The sequence below is a fragment of the Salvelinus alpinus genome, chromosome 19, assembly GCF_045679555.1.
Source record: "Salvelinus alpinus chromosome 19, SLU_Salpinus.1, whole genome shotgun sequence".
Classification (NCBI taxonomy): domain Eukaryota; kingdom Metazoa; phylum Chordata; class Actinopteri; order Salmoniformes; family Salmonidae; genus Salvelinus; species Salvelinus alpinus.
Window position 1 is genome coordinate 17,364,438 of NC_092104.1, and position 23,564 is coordinate 17,388,001.

General features: G+C 36.3%; 16 non-coding genes across 16 annotated transcripts; all 16 read left to right on the top strand.

Annotated features, from left to right (window-relative positions):
* Positions 1 to 1,172: 1,172 nt before the first annotated feature.
* trnal-caa (transfer RNA leucine (anticodon CAA)) lies at positions 1,173 to 1,284 on the top strand. Its single transcript has 2 exons — positions 1,173 to 1,210; positions 1,239 to 1,284. It is a non-coding gene; the product is annotated as a tRNA-Leu (tRNA).
* Positions 1,285 to 8,948: 7,664 nt separating this feature from the next.
* On the top strand, positions 8,949 to 9,060 carry trnal-caa (transfer RNA leucine (anticodon CAA)). Its single transcript has 2 exons — positions 8,949 to 8,986; positions 9,015 to 9,060. It is a non-coding gene; the product is annotated as a tRNA-Leu (tRNA).
* Positions 9,061 to 9,864: 804 nt separating this feature from the next.
* trnal-caa (transfer RNA leucine (anticodon CAA)) lies at positions 9,865 to 9,976 on the top strand. The gene is made up of 2 exons: positions 9,865 to 9,902; positions 9,931 to 9,976. It is a non-coding gene; the product is annotated as a tRNA-Leu (tRNA).
* A 346-nt stretch (positions 9,977 to 10,322) lies between these two features.
* On the top strand, positions 10,323 to 10,434 carry trnal-caa (transfer RNA leucine (anticodon CAA)). The gene is made up of 2 exons: positions 10,323 to 10,360; positions 10,389 to 10,434. It is a non-coding gene; the product is annotated as a tRNA-Leu (tRNA).
* A 1,719-nt stretch (positions 10,435 to 12,153) lies between these two features.
* trnal-caa (transfer RNA leucine (anticodon CAA)) lies at positions 12,154 to 12,265 on the top strand. Its single transcript has 2 exons — positions 12,154 to 12,191; positions 12,220 to 12,265. It is a non-coding gene; the product is annotated as a tRNA-Leu (tRNA).
* Positions 12,266 to 12,611: 346 nt separating this feature from the next.
* On the top strand, positions 12,612 to 12,723 carry trnal-caa (transfer RNA leucine (anticodon CAA)). The gene is made up of 2 exons: positions 12,612 to 12,649; positions 12,678 to 12,723. It is a non-coding gene; the product is annotated as a tRNA-Leu (tRNA).
* Positions 12,724 to 13,527: 804 nt separating this feature from the next.
* Positions 13,528 to 13,639, top strand: trnal-caa (transfer RNA leucine (anticodon CAA)). The gene is made up of 2 exons: positions 13,528 to 13,565; positions 13,594 to 13,639. It is a non-coding gene; the product is annotated as a tRNA-Leu (tRNA).
* Positions 13,640 to 13,985: 346 nt separating this feature from the next.
* On the top strand, positions 13,986 to 14,097 carry trnal-caa (transfer RNA leucine (anticodon CAA)). Its single transcript has 2 exons — positions 13,986 to 14,023; positions 14,052 to 14,097. It is a non-coding gene; the product is annotated as a tRNA-Leu (tRNA).
* Positions 14,098 to 17,191: 3,094 nt separating this feature from the next.
* trnal-caa (transfer RNA leucine (anticodon CAA)) lies at positions 17,192 to 17,303 on the top strand. The gene is made up of 2 exons: positions 17,192 to 17,229; positions 17,258 to 17,303. It is a non-coding gene; the product is annotated as a tRNA-Leu (tRNA).
* Positions 17,304 to 18,107: 804 nt separating this feature from the next.
* trnal-caa (transfer RNA leucine (anticodon CAA)) lies at positions 18,108 to 18,219 on the top strand. The gene is made up of 2 exons: positions 18,108 to 18,145; positions 18,174 to 18,219. It is a non-coding gene; the product is annotated as a tRNA-Leu (tRNA).
* Positions 18,220 to 18,565: 346 nt separating this feature from the next.
* trnal-caa (transfer RNA leucine (anticodon CAA)) lies at positions 18,566 to 18,677 on the top strand. The gene is made up of 2 exons: positions 18,566 to 18,603; positions 18,632 to 18,677. It is a non-coding gene; the product is annotated as a tRNA-Leu (tRNA).
* Positions 18,678 to 19,023: 346 nt separating this feature from the next.
* On the top strand, positions 19,024 to 19,135 carry trnal-caa (transfer RNA leucine (anticodon CAA)). Its single transcript has 2 exons — positions 19,024 to 19,061; positions 19,090 to 19,135. It is a non-coding gene; the product is annotated as a tRNA-Leu (tRNA).
* Positions 19,136 to 20,397: 1,262 nt separating this feature from the next.
* Positions 20,398 to 20,509, top strand: trnal-caa (transfer RNA leucine (anticodon CAA)). Its single transcript has 2 exons — positions 20,398 to 20,435; positions 20,464 to 20,509. It is a non-coding gene; the product is annotated as a tRNA-Leu (tRNA).
* Positions 20,510 to 20,855: 346 nt separating this feature from the next.
* On the top strand, positions 20,856 to 20,967 carry trnal-caa (transfer RNA leucine (anticodon CAA)). Its single transcript has 2 exons — positions 20,856 to 20,893; positions 20,922 to 20,967. It is a non-coding gene; the product is annotated as a tRNA-Leu (tRNA).
* A 1,721-nt stretch (positions 20,968 to 22,688) lies between these two features.
* On the top strand, positions 22,689 to 22,800 carry trnal-caa (transfer RNA leucine (anticodon CAA)). Its single transcript has 2 exons — positions 22,689 to 22,726; positions 22,755 to 22,800. It is a non-coding gene; the product is annotated as a tRNA-Leu (tRNA).
* A 346-nt stretch (positions 22,801 to 23,146) lies between these two features.
* trnal-caa (transfer RNA leucine (anticodon CAA)) lies at positions 23,147 to 23,258 on the top strand. The gene is made up of 2 exons: positions 23,147 to 23,184; positions 23,213 to 23,258. It is a non-coding gene; the product is annotated as a tRNA-Leu (tRNA).
* Positions 23,259 to 23,564: the final 306 nt, after the last annotated feature.

Here is a 23,564-nt window from a genome sequence, read left to right on the forward strand (position 1 = left end):
GTTTATAGATGTCATAATTTGAGAACAGAAAACACATGAAACGGGAATAATGGTTCGATACAGGTCTTCATATGCCTAGTTTAGAATTCAGTAGTTACTCAATTCCTTTAATAAAAATGTTTTTTACTATATCTTTCATTACCTTTTAACATTTTTTTCTTTTCCGTTCTTTGTATCTTAAGATCTGCATGTTTCCATCAGACATATCAGACTTTACGTTACAGAATCCTGAAAAAATATGAATTTTATGGGTCATAGTTGTCAGGATGGCCGAGTGGTCTAAGGCGCCAGACTCAAGGTGAGAAACCTTCCTGGTTATAAGGGTATTCTGGTCTCTGACTGGAGGCGAGGGTTCAAATCCCTCTTCTGACACAGCTTTTGCCTAAAAAAGTAGCTTTTGGTCAACACCGAGAAGTTCTCCAAATGGTGAAAGGAAAACGCATGAACAGTGATTAAGAGTTTATAGATGTCATAATTTGAGAACAGAAAACACATGAAACGGGAATAATGGTTCGATACAGGTCATCATATGCCTAGTTTAGAATTCAATAAGTTACTCAATTCCTTTAAAAAAATGTTTTTTACTATATCTTTCAATACCTTTTAAAAAAATGTTATTTTCCGTTCTTTGTATCTTAAGATCTGCATGTTTCCATCAGACATATCAGACTTTACGTTACAGAATCCTGAAAAAATATGAATTTTATGGGTCATAGTTGTCAGGATGGCCGAGTGGTCTAAGGCGCCAGACTCAAGGTGAGAAACCTTCCTGGTTATAAGGGTATTCTGCTCTCCGACTGGAGGCGAGGGTTCAAATCCCTCTTCTGACACAGCTTTTGCCTAAAAAAGTAGCTTTTTGTCAACACCGAGAAATTCTCCAAATGGTGAAAGGAAAACGCATGAACGGGAAGAGTTTATAGATGTCATAATTTGAGAACAGAAAACACATGAAACGGGAATAATGGTTCGATACAGGTCTTCATATGCCTAGTTTAGAATTCAGTAGTTACTCAATTCCTTTAATAAAAATGTTTTTTACTATATCTTTCATTACCTTTTAACATTTTTTTCTTTTCCGTTCTTTGTATCTTAAGATCTGCATGTTTCCATCAGACATATCAGACTTTACGTTACAGAATCCTGAAAAAATATGAATTTTATGGGTCATAGTTGTCAGGATGGCCGAGTGGTCTAAGGCGCCAGACTCAAGGTGAGAAACCTTCCTGGTTATAAGGGTATTCTGGTCTCCGACTGGAGGCGAGGGTTCAAATCCCTCTTCTGACACAGCTTTTGCCTAAAAAAGTAGCTTTTTGTCAACACCGAGAAATTCTCCAAATGGTGAAAGGAAAACGCATGAACGGGAAGAGTTTATAGATGTCATAATTTGAGAACAGAAAACACATGAAACGGGAATAATGGTTCGATACAGGTCTTCATATGCCTAGTTTAGAATTCAGTAGTTACTCAATTCCTTTAATAAAAATGTTTTTTACTATATCTTTCATTACCTTTTAAAAAAAAATTATTTTCCGTTCTTTGTATCTTAAGTTCTGCATGTTTCCATCAGACATATCAGACTTTATGTTACAGAATCCTGAAAAAATATGAATTTTATGGGTCATAGTTGTAAGGATGGCCGAGTGGTCTAAGGCGCCAGACTCAAGGTGAGAAACCTTCCTGGTTATAAGGGTATTCTGGTCTCTGACTGGAGGCGAGGGTTCAAATCCCTCTTCTGACACAGCTTTTGCCTAAAAAAGTAGCTTTTGGTCAACACCGAGAAGTTCTCCAAATGGTGAAAGGAAAACGCATGAACAGTGATTAAGAGTTTATAGATGTCATAATTTGAGAACAGAAAACACATGAAACGGGAATAATGGTTCGATACAGGTCATCATATGCCTAGTTTAGAATTCAATAAGTTACTCAATTCCTTTTAAAAAATGTTTTTTACTATATCTTTCAATACCTTTTAAAAAAATGTTATTTTCCGTTCTTTGTATCTTAAGATCTGCATGTTTCCATCAGACATATCAGACTTTACGTTACAGAATCCTGAAAAAATATGAATTTGATGGGTCATAGTTGTCAGGATGGCCGAGTGGTCTAAGGCGCCAGACGCAAAGTGAGAAACCTTCCTGGTTATAAGGGTATTCTGGTCTCTGACTGGAGGCGAGGGTTCAAATCCCTCTTCTGACACAGCTTTTGCCTAAAATATTAGCTTTTTGTCAACACCGAGAAGTTCTCCAAATGGTGAAAGGAAAACGCATGAACAGTGATTAAGTTTATAGATGTCATAATTTGAGAACAGAAAACACATGAAACGGGAATAATGGTTCGATACAGGTCTTCATATGCCTAGTTTAGAATTCAGTAGTTACTCAATTCCTTTAATAAAAATGTTTTTTACTATATCTTTCATTACCTTTTAACATTTTTTTATTTTCCGTTCTTTGTATCTTAAGTTCTGCATGTTTCCATCAGACATATCAGACTTTATGTTACAGAATCCTGAAAAAATATGAATTTTATGGGTCATAGTTGTCAGGATGGCCGAGTGGTCTAAGGCGCCAGACGCAAGGTGAGAAACCTTCCTGGTTATAAGGGTATTCTGGTCTCTGACTGGAGGCGAGGGTTCAAATCCCTCTTCTGACACAGCTTTTGCCTAAAAAAGTAGCTTTTGGTCAACACCGAGAAGTTCTCCAAATGGTGAAAGGAAAATTCATGAACAGTGATTAAGAGTTTATAGATGTCATAATTTGAGAACAGAAAACACATGAAACGGGAATAATGGTTCGATACAGGTCTTCATATGCCTAGTTTAGAATTCAGTAGTTACTCAATTCCTTTAAAAAAATGTTTTTTACTATATCTTTCATTACCTTTTAACATTTTTTTATTTTCCGTTCTTTGTATCTTAAGTTCTGCATGTTTCCATCAGACATATCAGACTTTACGTTACAGAATCCTGAAAAAATATGAATTTTATGGTCTATAGTTGTCAGGATGGCCGAGTGGTCTAAGGCGCCAGACTCAAGGTGAGAAACCTTCCAGGTTATAAGGGTATTCTGGTCTCCGACTGGAGGCGAGGGTTCAAATCATTCTTCTGACACAGCTTTTGCCTAAAAAAGTAGCTTTTGGTCAACACCGAGAAGTTCTCCAAATGGTGAAAGGAAAACGCATGAACAGTGATTAAGTTTATAGATGTCATAATTTGAGAACAGAAAACACATGAAACGGGAATAATGGTTCGATACAGGTCTTCATATGCCTAGTTTAGAATTCAGTAGTTACTCAATTCCTTTAATAAAAATGTTTTTTACTATATCTTTCATTACCTTTTAACATTTTTATATTTTCCGTTCTTTGTATCTTAAGTTCTGCATGTTTCCATCAGACATATCAGACTTTATGTTACAGAATCCTGAAAAAATATGAATTTTATGGGTCATAGTTGTCAGGATGGCCGAGTGGTCTAAGGCGCCAGACGCAAGGTGAGAAACCTTCCTGGTTATAAGGGTATTCTGGTCTCTGACTGGAGGCGAGGGTTCAAATCCCTCTTCTGACACAGCTTTTGCCTAAAAAAGTAGCTTTTGGTCAACACCGAGAAGTTCTCCAAATGGTGAAAGGAAAACGCATGAACAGTGATTAACAGTTTATAGATGTCATAATTTGAGAACAGAAAACACATGAAACGGGAATAATGGTTCGATACAGGTCATCATATGCCTAGTTTAGAATTCAATAAGTTACTCAATTCCTTTAAAAAAATGTTTTTTACTATATCTTTCAATACCTTTTAAAAAAATGTTCTTTTCCGTTCTTTGTATCTTAAGATCTGCATGTTTCCATCAGACATATCAGACTTTACGTTACAGAATCCTGAAAAAATATGAATTTTATGGGTCATAGTTGTAAGGATGGCCGAGTGGTCTAAGGCGCCAGACTCAAGGTGAGAAGCCTTCCTGGTTATAAGGGTAATCTGGTCTCCGACTGGAGGCGAGGGTTCAAATCCCTCTTCTGACACAGCTTTTGCCTAAAAAAGTAGCTTTTTGTCAACACCGAGAAATTCTCCAAATGGTGAAAGGAAAACGCATGAACGGGAAGAGTTTATAGATGTCATAATTTGAGAACAGAAAACACATGAAACGGGAATAATGGTTCGATACAGGTCTTCATATGCCTAGTTTAGAATTCAGTAGTTACTCAATTCCTTTAATAAAAATGTTTTTTACTATATCTTTCATTACCTTTTAACATTTTTTTATTTTCCGTTCTTTGTATCTTAAGTTCTGCATGTTTCCATCAGACATATCAGACTTTATGTTACAGAATCCTGAAAAAAATATGAATTTTATGGGTCATATTTGTAAGGATGGCCGAGTGGTCTAAGGCGCCAGACTCAAGGTGAGAAACCTTCCTGGTTATAAGGGTATTCTGGTCTCTGACTGGAGGCGAGGGTTCAAATCCCTCTTCTGACACAGCTTTTGCCTAAAAAAGTAGCTTTTGGTCAACACCGAGAAGTTCTCCAAACGGTGAAAGGAAAACGCATGAACAGTGATTAAGAGTTTATAGATGTCATAATTTGAGAACAGAAAACACATGAAACGGGAATAATGGTTCGATACAGGTCTTCATATGCCTAGTTTAGAATTCAGTAGTTACTCAATTCCTTTAATAAAAATGTTTTTTACTATATCTTTCATTACCTTTTAACATTTTTTTATTTTCCGTTCTTTGTATCTTAAGTTCTGCATGTTTCCATCAGACATATCAGACTTTATGTTACAGAATCCTGAAAAAATATGAATTTTATGGGTCATAGTTGTAAGGATGGCCGAGTGGTCTGAGGCGCCAGACTCAAGGTGAGAAACCTTCCTGGTTATAAGGGTATTCTGGTCTCTGACTGGAGGTGAGGGTTCAAATCCCTCTTCTGACACAGCTTTTGCCTAAAAAAGTAGCTTTTGGTCAACACCGAGAAGTTCTCCAAATGGTGAAAGGAAAACGCATGAACAGTGATTAAGAGTTTATAGATGTCATAATTTGAGAACAGAAAACACATGAAACGGGAATAATGGTTCGATACAGGTCTTCATATGCCTAGTTTAGAATTCAGTAGTTACTCAATTCCTTTAATAAAAATGTTTTTTACTATATCTTTCATTACCTTTTAACATTTTTTTATTTTCCGTTCTTTGTATCTTAAGTTCTGCATGTTTCCATCAGACATATCAGACTTTATGTTACAGAATCCTGAAAAAATATGAATTTTATGGGTCATAGTTGTAAGGATGGCCGAGTGGTCTGAGGCGCCAGACTCAAGGTGAGAAACCTTCCTGGTTATAAGGGTATTCTGGTCTCTGACTGGAGGCGAGGGTTCAAATCCCTCTTCTGACACAGCTTTTGCCTAAAAAAGTAGCTTTTGGTCAACACCGAGAAGTTCTCCAAATGGTGAAAGGAAAACGCATGAACAGTGATTAAGAGTTTATAGATGTCATAATTTGAGAACAGAAAACACATGAAACGGGAATAATGGTTCGATACAGGTCATCATATGCCTAGTTTAGAATTCAATAAGTTACTCAATTCCTTTTAAAAAATGTTTTTTTACTATATCTTTCAATACCTTTTAAAAAAATGTTCTTTTCCGTTCTTTGTATCTTAAGATCTGCATGTTTCCATCAGACATATCAGACTTTACGTTACAGAATCCTGAAAAAATATGAATTTTATGGTTTATAGTTGTCAGGATGGCCGAGTGGTCTAAGACGCCAGACTCAAGGTGAGAAACCTTCCTGGTTATAAGGGTATTCTGGTCTCCGACTGGAGGCGAGGGTTCAAATCATTCTTCTGACACAGCTTTTGCCTAAAAAAGTAGCTTTTGGTCAACACCGAGAAGTTCTCCAAATGGTAAAAGGAAAACGCATGAACAGTGATTAAGAGTTTATAGATGTCATAATTTGAGAACAGAAAACACATGAAACGGGAATAATGGTTCGATACAGGTCATCATATGCCTAGTTTAGAATTCAATAAGTTACTCAATTCCTTTAAAAAAAAGTTTTTTACTATATCTTTCATTACCTTTTAAAAAATAATTATTTTCCGTTCTTTGTATCTTAAGTTCTGCATGTTTCCATCAGACATATCAGACTTTATGTTACAGAATCCTGAAAAAAATTGAATTTTATGGGTCATAGTTGTAAGGATGGCCGAGTGGTCTAAGGCGCCAGACTCAAGGTGAGAAACCTTCCTGGTTATAAGGGTATTCTGGTCTCTGACTGGAGGCGAGGGTTCAAATCCCTCTTCTGACACAGCTTTTGCCTAAAAAAGTAGCTTTTGGTCAACACCGAGAAGTTCTCCAAATGGTGAAAGGAAAACGCATGAACAGTGATTAAGAGTTTATAGATGTCATAATTTGAGAACAGAAAACACATGAAACGGGAATAATGGTTCGATACAGGTCTTCATATGCCTAGTTTAGAATTCAGTAGTTACTCAATTCCTTTAATAAAAATGTTTTTTACTATATCTTTCATTAACTTTTAACATTTTTAATTTTCCGTTCTTTGTATCTTAAGTTCTGCATGTTTCCATCAGACATATCAGACTTTATGTTACAGAATCCTGAAAAAATATGAATTTTATGGGTCATAGTTGTAAGGATGGCCGAGTGGTCTAAGGCGCCAGACTCAAGGTGAGAAACCTTCCTGGTTATAAGGGTATTCTGGTCTCTGACTGGAGGCGAGGGTTCAAATCCCTCTTCTGACACAGCTTTTGCCTAAAAAAGTAGCTTTTGGTCAACACCGAGAAGTTCTCCAAATGGTGAAAGGAAAACGCATGAACAGTGATTAAGAGTTTATAGATGTCATAATTTGAGAACAGAAAACACATGAAACGGGAATAATGGTTCGATACAGGTCTTCATATGCCTAGTTTAGAATTCAGTAGTTACTCAATTCCTTTAATAAAAATGTTTTTTACTATATCTTTCATTACCTTTAAAAAAAAATATATATTTTCCGTTCTTTGTATCTTAAGTTCTGCATGTTTCCATCAGACATATCAGACTTTATGTTACAGAATCCTGAAAAAATATGAATTTTATGGGTCATAGTTGTAAGGATGGCCGAGTGGTCTACGGCGCCAGACTCAAGGTGAGAAACCTTCCTGGTTATAAGGGTATTCTGGTCTCTGACTGGAGGCGAGGGTTCAAATCCCTCTTCCGACACAGCTTTTGCCTAAAAAAGTAGCTTTTGGTCAACACCGAGAAGTTCTCCAAATGGTGAAAGGAAAACGCATGAACAGTGATTAAGAGTTTATAGATGTCATAATTTGAGAACAGAAAACACATGAAACGGGAATAATGGTTCGATACAGGTCTTCATATGCCTAGTTTAGAATTCAGTAGTTACTCAATTCCTTTAATAAAAATGTTTTTTACTATATCTTTCATTACCTTTTAACATTTTTTTCTTTTCCGTTCTTTGTATCTTAAGTTCTGCATGTTTCCATCAGACATATCAGACTTTACGTTTCAGAATCCTGAAAAATATGAATTTTATGGGTCATAGTTGTAAGGATGGCCGAGTGGTCTAAGGCGCCAGACTCAAGGTGAGAAACCTTCCTGGTTATAAGGGTATTCTGGTCTCTGACTGGAGGCGAGGGTTCAAATCCCTCTTCCGACACAGCTTTTGCCTAAAAAAGTAGCTTTTGGTCAACACCGAGAAGTTCTCCAAATGGTGAAAGGAAAACGCATGAACAGTGATTAAGAGTTTATAGATGTCATAATTTGAGAACAGAAAACACATGAAACGGGAATAATGGTTCGATACAGGTCTTCATATGCCTAGTTTAGAATTCAGTAGTTACTCAATTCCTTTAATAAAAATGTTTTTTACTATATCTTTCATTACCTTTTAACATTTTTTTATTTTCCGTTCTTTGTATCTTAAGTTCTGCATGTTTCCATCAGACATATCAGACTTTACGTTACAGAATCCTGAAAAAATATGAATTTTATGGGTCATAGTTGTCAGGATGGCCGAGTGGTCTAAGGCGCCAGACTCAAGGTGAGAAACCTTCCTGTTTATAAGGGTATTCTGGTCTCCGACTGCAGGCGAGGGTTCAAATCCCTCTTCTGACACAGCTTTTGCCTAAAAAAGTAGCTTTTTGTCAACACCGAGAAATTCTCCAAATGGTGAAAGGAAAACGCATGAACAGTGATTAAGAGTTTATAGATGTCATAATTTGAGAACAGAAAACACATGAAACGGGAATAATGGTTTGATACAGGTCTTCATATGCCTAGTTTAGAATTCAGTAGTTACTCAATTCCTTTAATAAAAATGTTTTTTACTATATCTTTCATTACCTTTAAAAAAAAATAAAAAATTCCGTTCTTTGTATCTTAAGTTCTGCATGTTTCCATCAGACATATCAGACTTTATGTTACAGAATCCTGAAAAAATATGAATTTTATGGGTCATAGTTGTAAGGATGGCCGAGTGGTCTAAGGCGCCAGACTCAAGGTGAGAAACCTTCCTGGTTATAAGGGTATTCTGGTCTCTGACTGGAGGCGAGGGTTCAAATCCCTCTTCCGACACAGCTTTTGCCTAAAAAAGTAGCTTTTGGTCAACACCGAGAAGTTCTCCAAATGGTGAAAGGAAAACGCATGAACAGTGATTAAGAGTTTATAGATGTCATAATTTGAGAACAGAAAACACATGAAACGGGAATAATGGTTCGATACAGGTCTTCATATGCCTAGTTTAGAATTCAGTAGTTACTCAATTCCTTTAATAAAAATGTTTTTTACTATATCTTTCATTACCTTTTAACATTTTTTTATTTTCCGTTCTTTGTATCTTAAGTTCTGCATGTTTCCATCAGACATATCAGACTTTACGTTACAGAATCCTGAAAAAATATGAATTTTATGAGTCATAGTTGTCAGGATGGCCGAGTGGTCTAAGGCGCCAGACTCAAGGTGAGAAACCTTCCTGGTTATAAGGGTATTCTGGTCTCCGACTGGAGGCGAGGGTTCAAATCCCTCTTCTGACACAGCTTTTGCCTAAAAAAGTAGCTTTTGGTCAACACCGAGAAGTTCTCCAAATGGTGAAAGGAAAACGCATGAACAGTGATTAAGAGTTTATAGATGTCATAATTTGAGAACAGAAAACACATGAAACGGGAATAATGGTTCGATACAGGTCATCATATGCCTAGTTTAGAATTCAATAAGTTACTCAATTCCTTTAAAAAAATGTTTTTTACTATATCTTTCATTACCTTTAAAAAAAAAAATATTTTCCGTTCTTTGTATCTTAAGTTCTGCATGTTTCCATCAGACATATCAGACTTTATGTTACAGAATCCTGAAAAAATATGAATTTTATGGGTCATAGTTGTAAGGATGTCCGAGTGGTCTAAGGCGCCAGACTCAAGGTGAGAAACCTTCCTGGTTATAAGGGTATTCTGGTCTCTGACTGGAGGCGAGGGTTCTAATCCCTCTTCCGACACAGCTTTTGCCTAAAAAAGTAGCTTTTGGTCAACACCGAGAAGTTCTCCAAATGGTGAAAGGAAAACGCATGAACAGTGATTAAGAGTTTATAGATGTCATAATTTGAGAACAGAAAACACATGAAACGGGAATAATGGTTCGATACAGGTCTTCATATGCCTAGTTTAGAATTCAGTAGTTACTCAATTCCTTTAATAAAAATGTTTTTTACTATATCTTTCATTACCTTTTAAAAAATTTTTATTTTCCGTTCTTTGTATCTTAAGTTCTGCATGTTTCCATCAGACATATCAGACTTTACGTTACAGAATCCTGAAAAAATATGAATTTTATGGGTCATAGTTGTCAGGATGGCCGAGTGGTCTAAGGCGCCAGACTCAAGGTGAGAAACCTTCCTGGTTATAAGGGTATTCTGGTCTCCGACTGGAGGCGAGGGTTCAAATCCCTCTTCTGACACAGCTTTTGCCTAAAAAATTAGCTTTTTGTCAACACCGAGAAATTCTCCAAATGGTGAAAGGAAAACGCATGAACAGTGATTAAGAGTTTATAGATGTCATAATTTGAGAACAGAAAACACATGAAACGGGAATAATGGTTCGATACAGGTCTTCATATGCCTAGTTTAGAATTCAGTAGTTACTCAATTCCTTTAATAAAAATGTTTTTTACTATATCTTTCATTACCTTTTAACATTTTTTTCTTTTCCGTTCTTTGTATCTTAAGATCTGCATGTTTCCATCAGACATATCAGACTTTACGTTACAGAATCCTGAAAAAATACGAATTTTATGGGTCATAGTTGTCAGGATGGCCGAGTGGTCTAAGGCGCCAGACTCAAGGTGTGAAACCTTCCTGGTTATAAGGGTATTCTGGTCTCCGACTGGAGGCGAGGGTTCAAATCCCTCTTCTGACACAGCTTTTGCCTAAAAAAGTAGCTTTTTGTCAACACCGAGAAATTCTCCAAATGGTGAAAGGAAAACGCATGAACAGTGATTAAGAGTTTATAGATGTCATAATTTGAGAACAGAAAACACATGAAACGGGAATAATGGTTCGATACAGGTCTTCATTTGCCTAGTTTAGAATTCAGTAGTTACTCAATTCCTTTAATAAAAATGTTTTTTACTATATCTTTCATTACCTTTTAACATTTTTTTATTTTCCGTTCTTTGTATCTTAAGTTCTGCATGTTTCCATCAGACATATCAGACTTTATGTTACAGAATCCTGAAAAAATATGAATTTTATGGGTCATAGTTGTAAGGATGGCCGAGTGGTCTAAGGCGCCAGACTCAAGGTGAGAAACCTTCCTGGTTATAAGGGTATTCTGGTCTCTGACTGGAGGCGAGGATTCAAATCCCTCTTCTGACACAGCTTTTGCCTAAAAAAGTAGCTTTTGGTCAACACCGAGAAGTTCTCCAAATGGTGAAAGGAAAACGCATGAACAGTGATTAAGAGTTTATAGATGTCATAATTTGAGAACAGAAAACACATGAAACGGGAATAATGGTTCGATACAGGTCTTCATATGCCTAGTTTAGAATTCAGTAGTTACTCAATTCCTTTAAAAAAATGTTTTTTACTATATCTTTCAATACCTTTTAAAAAAATGTTATTTTCCGTTCTTTGTATCTTAAAATCTGCATGTTTCCATCAGACATATCAGACTTTACGTTACAGAATCCTGAAAAAATATGAATTATATGGGTCATAGTTGTCAGGATGCCCGAGCGGTCTAAGGCGCCAGACTCAAGGTGAGAAACCTTCCTGGTTATAAGGGTATTCTGGTCTCTGACTGGAGGCGAGGGTTCAAATCCCTCTTCTGACACAGCTTTTGCCTAAAAAAGTAGCTTTTGGTCAACACCGAGAAGTTCTCCAAATGGTGAAAGGAAAACGCATGAACAGTGATTAAGAGTTTATAGATGTCATAATTTGAGAACAGAAAACACATGAAACGGGAATAATGGTTCGATACAGGTCATCATATGCCTAGTTTAGAATTCAATAAGTTACTCAATTCCTTTAAAAAAATGTTTTTTACTATATCTTTCAATACCTTTTAAAAAAAAATTCTTTTCCGTTCTTTGTATCTTAAGATCTGCATGTTTCCATCAGACATATCAGACTTTACGTTACAGAATCCTGAAAAAATATGAATTATTTGGGTCATAGTTGTCAGGATGGCCGAGTGGTCTAAGGCGCCAGACTCAAGGTGAGAAACCTTCCTGGTTATAAGGGTATTCTGGGCTCTGACTGGAGGCGAGGGTTCAAATCCCTCTTTTGACACAGCTTTTGCCTAAAAAAGTAGCTTTTGGTCAACACCGAGAAGTTCTCCAAATGGTGAAAGGAAAACGCATGAACAGTGATTAAGAGTTTATAGATGTCATAATTTGAGAACAGAAAACACATGAAACGGGAATAATGGTTCGATACAGGTCATCATATGCCTAGTTTAGAATTCAATAAGTTACTCAATTCCTTTAAAAAAATGTTTTTTACTATATCTTTCAATACCTTTTAAAAAAAAATTCTTTTCCGTTCTTTGTATCTTAAGATCTGCATGTTTCCATCAGACATATCAGACTTTATGTTACAGAATCCTGAAAAAATATGAATTTTATGGGTCATAGTTGTCAGGATGGCCGAGTGGTCTAAGGCGCCAGACTCAAGGTGAGAAACCTTCCTGGTTATAAGGGTATTCTGGTCTCCGACTGGAGGCGAGGGTTCAAATCCCTCTTCTGACACAGCTTTTGCCTAAAAAAGTAGCTTTTTGTCAACACCGAGAAGTTCTCCAAATGGTGAAAGGAAAACGCATGAACAGTGATTAAGAGTTTATAGATGTCATAATTTGAGAACAGAAAACACATGAAACGGGAATAATGGTTCGATACAGGTCATCATATGCCTAGTTTAGAATTCAATAAGTTACTCAATTCCTTTAAAAAAATGTTTTTTACTATATCTTTCAATACCTTTTAAAAAAATGTTCTTTTCCGTTCTTTGTATCTTAAGATCTGCATGTTTCCATCAGACATATCAGACTTTACGTTACAGAATCCTGAAAAAATATGAATTTTATGTGTCATAGTTGTCAGGATGGCCGAGTGGTCTAAGGCGCCAGACTCAAGGTGAGTAACCTTCCTGGTTATAAGGGTATTCTGGTCTCCGACTGGAGGCGAGGGTTCAAATCCCTCTTCTGACACAGCTTTTGCCTAAAAAAGTAGCTTTTTGTCAACACCGAGAAATTCTCCAAATGGTGAAAGGAAAACGCATGAACAGTGATTAAGAGTTTATAGATGTCATAATTTGAGAACAGAAAACACATGAAACGGGAATAATGGTTCGATACAGGTCTTCATATGCCTAGTTTAGAATTCAGTAGTTACTCAATTCCTTTAATAAAAATGTTTTTTACTATATCTTTCATTACCTTTTAACATTTTTTTCTTTTCCGTTCTTTGTATCTTAAGTTCTGCATGTTTCCATCAGACATATCAGACTTTATGTTACAGAATCCTGAAAAAATATGAATTATATGGGTCATAGTTGTCAGGATGGCCGAGTGGTCTAAGGCGCCAGACTCAAGGTGAGAAACCTTCCTGGTTATAAGGGTATTCTGGTCTCTGACTGGAGGCGAGGGTTCAAATCCCTCTTCTGACACAGCTTTTGCCTAAAAAAGTAGCTTTTGGTCAACACCGAGAAGTTCTCCAAATGGTGAAAGGAAAACGCATGAACAGTGATTAAGAGTTTATAGATGTCATAATTTGAGAACAGAAAACACATGAAACGGGAATAATGGTTCAATACAGGTCATCATATGCCTAGTTTAGAATTCAATAAGTTACTCAATTCCTTTAAAAAAATGTTTTTTACTATATCTTTCAATACCTTTTAAAAAAATGTTCTTTTCCGTTCTTTGTATCTTAAGATCTGCATGTTTCCATCAGACATATCAGACTTTACGTTACAGAATCCTGAAAAAATATGAATTTTATGGGTCATAGTTGTCAGGATGGCCGAGTGGTCTAAGGCGCCAGACTCAAGGTGAGAAACATTCCTGGTTATAAGGGTATTCTGGTCTCCGACTGGAGGCGAGGGTTCAAATCCCTCTTCTGACACAGCTTTTGCCTAAAAAAGTAGCTTTTGGTCAACACCGAGAAATTCTCCAAATGGTGAAAGGAAAACGCATGAACAGTGATTAAGAGTTTATAGATGTCATAATTTGAGAACAGAAAACACATGAAACGGGAATAATGGTTCGATACAGGTCATCATATGCCTAGTTTAGAATTCAATAAGTTACTCAATTCCTTAAAAAAAATGTTTTTTACTATATCTTTCAATACCTTTTAAAAAAATGTTCTTTTCCGTTCTTTGTATCTTAAGATCTGCATGTTTCCATCAGACATATCAGACTTTACGTTACAGAATCCTGAAAAAATATGAATTTTATGGGTCATAGTTGTCAGGATGGCCGAGTGGTCTAAGGCGCCAGACTCAAGTTGAGAAACCTTCCTGGTTATAAGGGTATTCTGGTCTCCGACTGGAGGCGAGGGTTCAAATCCCTCTTCTGACACAGCTTTTGCCTAAAAAAGTAGCTTTTTGTCAACACCGAGAAATTCTCCAAATGGTGAAAGGAAAACGCATGAACAGTGATTAAGAGTTTATAGATGTCATAATTTGAGAACAGAAAACACATGAAACGGGAATAATGGTTCGATACAGGTCTTCATATGCCTAGTTTAGAATTCAGTAGTTACTCAATTCCTTTAATAAAAATGTTTTTTACTATATCTTTCATTACCTTTTAACATTTTTTTCTTTTCCGTTCTTTGTATCTTAAGATCTGCATGTTTCCATCAGACATATCAGACTTTACGTTACAGAATCCTGAAAAAATATGAATTATATGGGTCATAGTTGTCAGGATGGCCGAGTGGTCTAAGGCGCCAGACTCAAGGTGAGAAACCTTCCTGGTTATAAGGGTATTCTGGTCTCTGACTGGAGGCGAGGGTTCAAATCCCTCTTCTGACACAGCTTTTGCCTAAAAAAGTAGCTTTTGGTCAACACCGAGAAGTTCTCCAAATGGTGAAAGGAAAACGCATGAACAGTGATTAAGAGTTTATAGATGTCATAATTTGAGAACAGAAAACACATGAAACGGGAATAATGGTTCGATACAGGTCATCATATGCCTAGTTTAGAATTCAATAAGTTACTCAATTCCTTTAAAAAAATGTTTTTTACTATATCTTTCAATACCTTTTAAAAAAATGTTCTTTTCCGTTCTTTGTATCTTAAGATCTGCATGTTTCCATCAGACATATCAGACTTTACGTTACAGAATCCTGAAAAAATATGAATTTTATGGGTCATAGTTGTCAGGATGGCCGAGTGGTCTAAGGCGCCAGACTCAAGGTGAGAAACCTTCCTGGATATAAGGGTATTCTGGTCTCCGACTGGAGGTGTGGGTTCAAATCCCTCTTCTGACACAGCTTTTGCCTAAAAAAGTAGCTTTTTGTCAACACCGAGAAATTCTCCAAATGGTGAAAGGAAAACGCATGAACAGTGATTAAGAGTTTATAGATGTCATAATTTGAGAACAGAAAACACATGAAACGGGAATAATGGTTCGATACAGGTCTTCATATGCCTAGTTTAGAATTCAGTAGTTACTCAATTCCTTTAATAAAAATGTTTTTTACTATATCTTTCATTACCTTTTAACATTTTTTTATTTTCCGTTCTTTGTATCTTAAGTTCTGCATGTTTCCATCAGACATATCAGACTTTATGTTACAGAATCCTGAAAAAATATGAATTTTATGGGTCATAGTTGTAAGGATGGCCGAGTGGTCTAAGGCGCCAGACTCAAGGTGAGAAACCTTCCTGGTTACAAGGGTATTCTGGTCTCTGACTGGAGGCGAGGGTTCAAATCCCTCTTCTGACAAAGCTTTTGGCTAAAAAAGTAGCTTTTGGTCAACACCGAGAAGTTCTCCAAATGGTGAAAGGAAAACGCATGAACAGTGATTAAGAGTTTATAGATGTCATAATTTGAGAACAGAAAACACATGAAACGGGAATAATGGTTCGATACAGGTCATCATATGCCTAGTTTAGAATTCAATAAGTTACTCAATTCCTTTAAAAAAATGTTTTTTACTATATCTTTCAATACCTTTTAAAAAAATGTTCTTTTCCGTTCTTTGTATCTTAAGATCTGCATGTTTCCATCAGACATATCAGACTTTACGTTACAGAATCCTGAAAAAATATGAATTTTATGGGTCATAGTTGTCAGGATGGCCGAGTGGTCTAAGGCGCCAGACTCAAGGAGAGAAACCTTCCTGGATATAAGGGTATTCTGGTCTCCGACTGGAGGTGTGGGTTCAAATCCCTCTTCTGACACAGCTTTTGCCTAAAAAAGTAGCTTTTTGTCAACACCGAGAAATTCTCCAAATGGTGAAAGGAAAACGCATGAACAGTGATTAAGAGTTTATAGATGTCATAATTTGAGAACAGAAAACACATGAAACGGGAATAATGGTTCGATACAGGTCTTCATATGCCTAGTTTAGAATTCAGTAGTTACTCAATTCCTTTAATAAAAATGTTTTTTACTATATCTTTCATTACCTTTTAACATTTTTTTATTTTCCGTTCTTTGTATCTTAAGTTCTGCATGTTTCCATCAGACATATCAGACTTTATGTTACAGAATCCTGAAAAAATATGAATTTTATGGGTCATAGTTGTAAGGATGGCCGAGTGGTCTAAGGCGCCAGACTCAAGGTGAGAAACCTTCCTGGTTACAAGGGTATTCTGGTCTCTGACTGGAGGCGAGGGTTCAAATCCCTCTTCTGACAAAGCTTTTGGCTAAAAAAGTAGCTTTTGGTCAACACCGAGAAGTTCTCCAAATGGTGAAAGGAAAACGCATGAACAGTGATTAAGAGTTTATAGATGTCATAATTTGAGAACAGAAAACACATGAAACGGGAATAATGGTTCGATACAGGTCATCATATGCCTAGTTTAGAATTCAATAAGTTACTCAATTCCTTTAAAAAAATGTTTTTGACTATATCTTTCAATACCTTTTAAAAAAATGTTATTTTCCGTTCTTTGTATCTTAAGATCTGCATGTTTCCATCAGACATATCAGACTTTACGTTACAGAATCCTGAAAAAATACGAATTTTATGGGTCATAGTTGTAAGGATGGCCGAGTGGTCTAAGGCGCCAGACTCAAGGTGAGAAACCTTCCTGGTTACAAGGGTATTCTGGTCTCTGACTGGAGGCGAGGGTTCAAATCCCTCTTCTGACACAGCTTTTGCCTAAAAAAGTAGCTTTTTGTCAACACCGAGAAGTTCTCCAAATGGTGAAAGGAAAACGCATGAACAGTGATTAAGAGTTTATAGATGTCATAATTTGAGAACAGAAAACACATGAAACGGGAATAATGGTTCGATACAGGTCATCATATGCCTAGTTTAGAATTCAATAAGTTACTCAATTCCTTTAAAAAAATGTTTTTTACTATATCTTTCAATACCTTTTAAAAAAATGTTCTTTTCCGTTCTTTGTATCTTAAGATCTGCATGTTTCCATCAGACATATCAGACTTTACGTTACAGAATCCTGAAAAAATATGAATTTTATGTGTCATAGTTGTCAGGATGGCCGAGTGGTCTAAGGCGCCAGACTCAAGGTGAGAAACCTTCCTGGTTATAAGGGTATTCTGGTCTCCGACTGGAGGCGAGGGTTCAAATCCCTCTTCTGACACAGCTTTTGCCTAAAAAAGTAGCTTTTTGTCAACACCGAGAAATTCTCCAAATGGTGAAAGGAAAACACATGAACAGTGATTAAGAGTTTATAGATGTCATAATTTGAGAACAGAAAACACATGAAACGGGAATAATGGTTCGATACAGGTCTTCATATGCCTAGTTTAGAATTCAGTAGTTACTCAATTCCTTTAATAAAAATGTTTTTTACTATATCTTTCATTACCTTTTAACATTTTTTTCTTTTCCGTTCTTTGTATCTTAAGATCTGCATGTTTCCATCAGACATATCAGACTTTACGTTACAGAATCCTGAAAAAATATGAATTATATGGGTCATAGTTGTCAGGATGGCCGAGTGGTCTAAGGCGCCAGACTCAAGGTGAGAAACCTTCCTGGTTATAAGGGTATTCTGGTCTCTGACTGGAGGCGAGGGTTCAAATCCCTCTTCTGACACAGCTTTTGCCTAAAAAAGTAGCTTTTGGTCAACACCGAGAAGTTCTCCAAATGGTGAAAGGAAAACGCATGAACAGTGATTAAGAGTTTATAGATGTCATAATTTGAGAACAGAAAACACATGAAACGGGAATAATGGTTCAATACAGGTCATCATATGCCTAGTTTAGAATTCAATAAGTTACTCAATTCCTTTAAAAAAATGTTTTTTACTATATCTTTCAATACCTTTTAAAAAAATGTTATTTTCCGTTCTTTGTATCTTAAGATCTGCATGTTTCCATCAGACATATCAGACTTTACGTTACAGAATCCTGAAAAAATATGAATTTTATGGGTCATTGTTGTCAGGATGGCCGAGTGGTCTAAGGCGCCAGACTCAAGGTGAGAAACCTTCCTGGTTATAAGGGTATTCTGGTCTCCGACTGGAGGCGAGGGTTCAAATCCCTCTTCTGACACAGCTTTTGCCTAAAAAAGTAGCTTTTGGTCAACACCGAGAAATTCTCCAAATGGTGAAAGGAAAACGCATGAACAGTGATTAAGAGTTTATAGATGTCATAATTTGAGAACAGAAAACACATGAAACGGGAATAATGGTTCGATACAGGTCATCATATGCCTAGTTTAGAATTCAATAAGTTACTCAATTCCTTAAAAAAAATGTTTTTTACTATATCTTTCAATACCTTTTAAAAAAATGTTCTTTTCCGTTCTTTGTATCTTAAGATCTGCATGTTTCCATCAGACATATCAGACTTTACGTTACAGAATCCTGAAAAAATATGAATTTTATGGGTCATTGTTGTCAGGATGGCCGAGTGGTCTAAGGCGCCAGACTCAAGGTGAGAAACCTTCCTGGTTATAAGGGTATTCTGGTCTCCGACTGGAGGCGAGGGTTCAAATCCCTCTTCTGACACAGCTTTTGCCTAAAAAAGTAGCTTTTTGTCCACACCGAGAAATTCTCCAAATGGTGAAAGGAAAACGCATGAACAGTGATTAAGAGTTTATAGATGTCATAATTTGAGAACAGAAAACACATGAAACGGGAATAATGGTTCGATACAGGTCTTCATATGCCTAGTTTAGAATTCAGTAGTTACTCAATTCCTTTAATAAAAATGTTTTTTACTATATCTTTCATTACCTTTTAACATTTTTTTCTTTTCCGTTCTTTGTATCTTAAGATCTGCATGTTTCCATCAGACATATCAGACTTTACGTTACAGAATCCTGAAAAAATATGAATTTTATGGGTCATAGTTGTCAGGATGGCCGAGTGGTCTAAGGCGCCAGACTCAAGGTGAGAAACCTTCCTGGTTATAAGGGTATTCTGGTCTCCGACTGGAGGCGAGGGTTCAAATCCCTCTTCTGACACAGCTTTTGCCTAAAAAAGTAGCTTTTGGTCAACACCGAGAAGTTCTCCAAATGGTGAAAGGAAAACGCATGAACAGTGATTAAGAGTTTATAGATGTCATAATTTGAGAACAGAAAACACATGAAACGGGAATAATGGTTCGATACAGGTCATCATATGCCTAGTTTAGAATTCAATAAGTTACTCAATTCCTTTAAAAAAATGTTTTTTACTATATCTTTCAATACCTTTTAAAAAAATGTTCTTTTCCGTTCTTTGTATCTTAAGATCTGCATGTTTCCATCAGACATATCAGACTTTACGTTACAGAATCCTGAAAAAATATGAATTTTATGGGTCATAGTTGTCAGGATGGCCGAGTGGTCTAAGGCGCCAGACTCAAGGTGAGAAACCTTCCTGGTTATAAGGGTATTCTGGTCTCCGACTGGAGGTGTGGGTTCAAATCCCTCTTCTGACACAGCTTTTGCCTAAAAAAGTAGCTTTTTGTCAACACCGAGAAATTCTCCAAATGGTGAAAGGAAAACGCATGAACAGTGATTAAGAGTTTATAGATGTCATAATTTGAGAACAGAAAACACATGAAACGGGAATAATGGTTCGATACAGGTCTTCATATGCCTAGTTTAGAATTCAGTAGTTACTCAATTCCTTTAATAAAAATGTTTTTTACTATATCTTTCATTACCTTTTAACATTTTTTTATTTTCCGTTCTTTGTATCTTAAGTTCTGCATGTTTCCATCAGACATATCAGACTTTATGTTACAGAATCCTGAAAAAATATGAATTTTATGGGTCATAGTTGTAAGGATGGCCGAGTGGTCTAAGGCGCCAGACTCAAGGTGAGAAACCTTCCTGGTTACAAGGGTATTCTGGTCTCTGACTGGAGGCGAGGGTTCAAATCCCTCTTCTGACAAAGCTTTTGGCTAAAAAAGTAGCTTTTGGTCAACACCGAGAAGTTCTCCAAATGGTGAAAGGAAAACGCATGAACAGTGATTAAGAGTTTATAGATGTCATAATTTGAGAACAGAAAACACATGAAACGGGAATAATGGTTCGATACAGGTCATCATATGCCTAGTTTAGAATTCAATAAGTTACTCAATTCCTTTAAAAAAATGTTTTTGACTATATCTTTCAATACCTTTTAAAAAAATGTTATTTTCCGTTCTTTGTATCTTAAGATCTGCATGTTTCCATCAGACATATCAGACTTTACGTTACAGAATCCTGAAAAAATATGAATTTTATGGGTCATATTTGTCAGGATGGCCGAGTGGTCTAAGGCGCCAGACTCAAGGTGAGAAACCTTCCTGGTTATAAGGGTATTCTGGTCTCCGACTGGAGGCGAGGGTTCAAATCCCTCTTCTGACACAGCTTTTGCCTAAAAAAGTAGCTTTTTGTCAACACCGAGAAATTCTCCAAATGGTGAAAGGAAAACGCATGAACAGTGATTAAGAGTTTAAAGATGTCATAATTTGAGAACAGAAAACACATGAAACGGGAATAATGGTTCGATACAGGTCATCATATGCCTAGTTTAGAATTCAATAAGTTACTCAATTCCTTTAAAAAAATGTTTTTTACTATATCTTTCAATACCTTTTAAAAAAATGTTATTTTCCGTTCTTTGTATCTTAAGATCTGCATGTTTCCATCAGACATATCAGACTTTACGTTACAGAATCCTGAAAAAATATGAATTTTATGGGTCATAGTTGTCAGGATGGCCGAGTGGTCTAAGGCGCCAGACTCAAGGTGAGAAACCTTCCTGGTTATAAGGGTATTCTGGTCTCCGACTGGAGGCGAGGGTTCAAATCCCTCTTCTGACACAGCTTTTGCCTAAAAAAGTAGCTTTTTGTCAACACCGAGAAATTCTACCAAATGGTGAAAGGAAAACGCATGAACAGTGATTAAGAGTTTATAGATGTCATAATTTGAGAACAGAAAACACATGAAACGGGAATAATGGTTCGATACAGGTCTTCATATGCCTAGTTTAGAATTCAGTAGTTACTCAATTCCTTTAATAAAAATGTTTTTTACTATATCTTTCATTACCTTTTAACATTTTTTTATTTTCCGTTCTTTCTATCTTAAGTTCTGCATGTTTCCATCAGACATATCAGACTTTACGTTACAGAATCCTGAAAAAATATGAATTTTATGGGTCATAGTTGTAAGGATGGCCGAGTGGTCTAAGGCGCCAGACTCAAGGTGAGAAACCTTCCTGGTTATAAGGGTATTCTGGTCTCTGACTGGAGGCGAGGGTTCAAATCCCTCTTCTGACACAGCATTTGCCGAAAAAAGTAGCTTTTGGTCAACAACGAGAAGTTCTCCAAATGGTGAAAGGAAAACGCATGAACAGTGATTAAGAGTTTATAGATGTCATAATTTGAGAACAGAAAACACATGAAACGGGAATAATGGTTCGATACAGGTCATCATATGCCTAGTTTAGAATTCAATAAGTTACTCAATTCCTTTAAAAAAATGTTTTTTACTATATCTTTCAATACCTTTTAAAAAAATGTTCTTTTCCGTTCTTTGTATCTTAAGATCTGCATGTTTCCATCAGACATATCAGACTTTACGTTACAGAATCCTGAAAAAATATGAATTTTATGGGTCATAGTTGTCAGGATGGCCGAGTGGTCTAAGGCGCCAGACTCAAGGTGAGAAACCTTCCTGGTTATAAGGGTATTCTGGTCTCCGACTGGAGGCGAGGGTTCAAACCCCTCTTCTGACACAGCTTTTGCCTAAAAAAGTAGCTTTTTGTCAACACCGAGAAATTCTCCAAATGGTGAAAGGAAAACGCATGAACAGTGATTAAGAGTTTATAGATGTCATAATTTGAGAACAGAAAACACATGAAACGGGAATAATGGTTCGATACAGGTCTTCATATGCCTAGTTTAGAATTCAGTAGTTACTCAATTCCTTTAATAAAAATGTTTTTTACTATATCTTTCATTACCTTTTAACATTTTTTTATTTTCCGTTCTTTGTATCTTAAGTTCTGCATGTTTCCATCAGACATATCAGACTTTATGTTACAGAATCCTGAAAAAATATGAATTTTATGGGTCATAGTTGTCAGGATGGCCGAGTGGTCTAAGGCGCCAGACTCAAGGTGAGAAACCTTCCTGGTTACAAGGGTATTCTGGTCTCTGACTGGAGGCGAGGGTTCAAATCCCTCTTCTGACAAAGCTTTTGGCTAAAAAAGTAGCTTTTGGTCAACACCGAGAAGTTCTCCAAATGGTGAAAGGAAAACGCATGAACAGTGATTAAGAGTTTATAGATGTCATAATTTGAGAACAGAAAACACATGAAACGGGAATAATGGTTCGATACAGGTCATCATATCCCTAGTTTAGAATTCAATAAGTTACTCAATTCCTTTAAAAAAATGTTTTTTACTATATCTTTCAATACCTTTTAAAAAAATGTTATTTTCCGTTCTTTGTATCTTAAGATCTGCATGTTTCCATCAGACATATCAGACTTTACGTTACAGAATCCTGAAAAAATATGAATTTTATGGGTCATATTTGTCAGGATGGCCGAGTGGTCTAAGGCGCCAGACTCAAGGTGAGAAACCTTCCTGGTTATAAGGGTATTCTGGTCTCCGACTGGAGGCGAGGGTTCAAATCCCTCTTCTGACACAGCTTTTGCCTAAAAAAGTAGCTTTTTGTCAACACCGAGAAATTCTCCAAATGGTGAAAGGAAAACGCATGAACAGTGATTAAGAGTTTAAAGATGTCATAATTTGAGAACAGAAAACACATGAAACGGGAATAATGGTTCGATACAGGTCATCATATGCCTAGTTTAGAATTCAATAAGTTACTCAATTCCTTTAAAAAAATGTTTTTTACTATATCTTTCAATACCTTTTAAAAAAATGTTATTTTCCGTTCTTTGTATCTTAAGATCTGCATGTTTCCATCAGACATATCAGACTTTACGTTACAGAATCCTGAAAAAATATGAATTTTATGGGTCATAGTTGTCAGGATGGCCGAGTGGTCTAAGGCGCCAGACTCAAGGTGAGAAACCTTCCTGGTTATAAGGGTATTCTGGTCTCCGACTGGAGGCGAGGGTTCAAATCCCTCTTCTGACACAGCTTTTGCCTAAAAAAGTAGCTTTTTGTCAACACCGAGAAATTCTACCAAATGGTGAAAGGAAAACGCATGAACAGTGATTAAGAGTTTATAGATGTCATAATTTGAGAACAGAAAACACATGAAACGGGAATAATGGTTCGATACAGGTCTTCATATGCCTAGTTTAGAATTCAGTAGTTACTCAATTCCTTTAATAAAAATGTTTTTTACTATATCTTTCATTACCTTTTAACATTTTTTTATTTTCCGTTCTTTCTATCTTAAGTTCTGCATGTTTCCATCAGACATATCAGACTTTATGT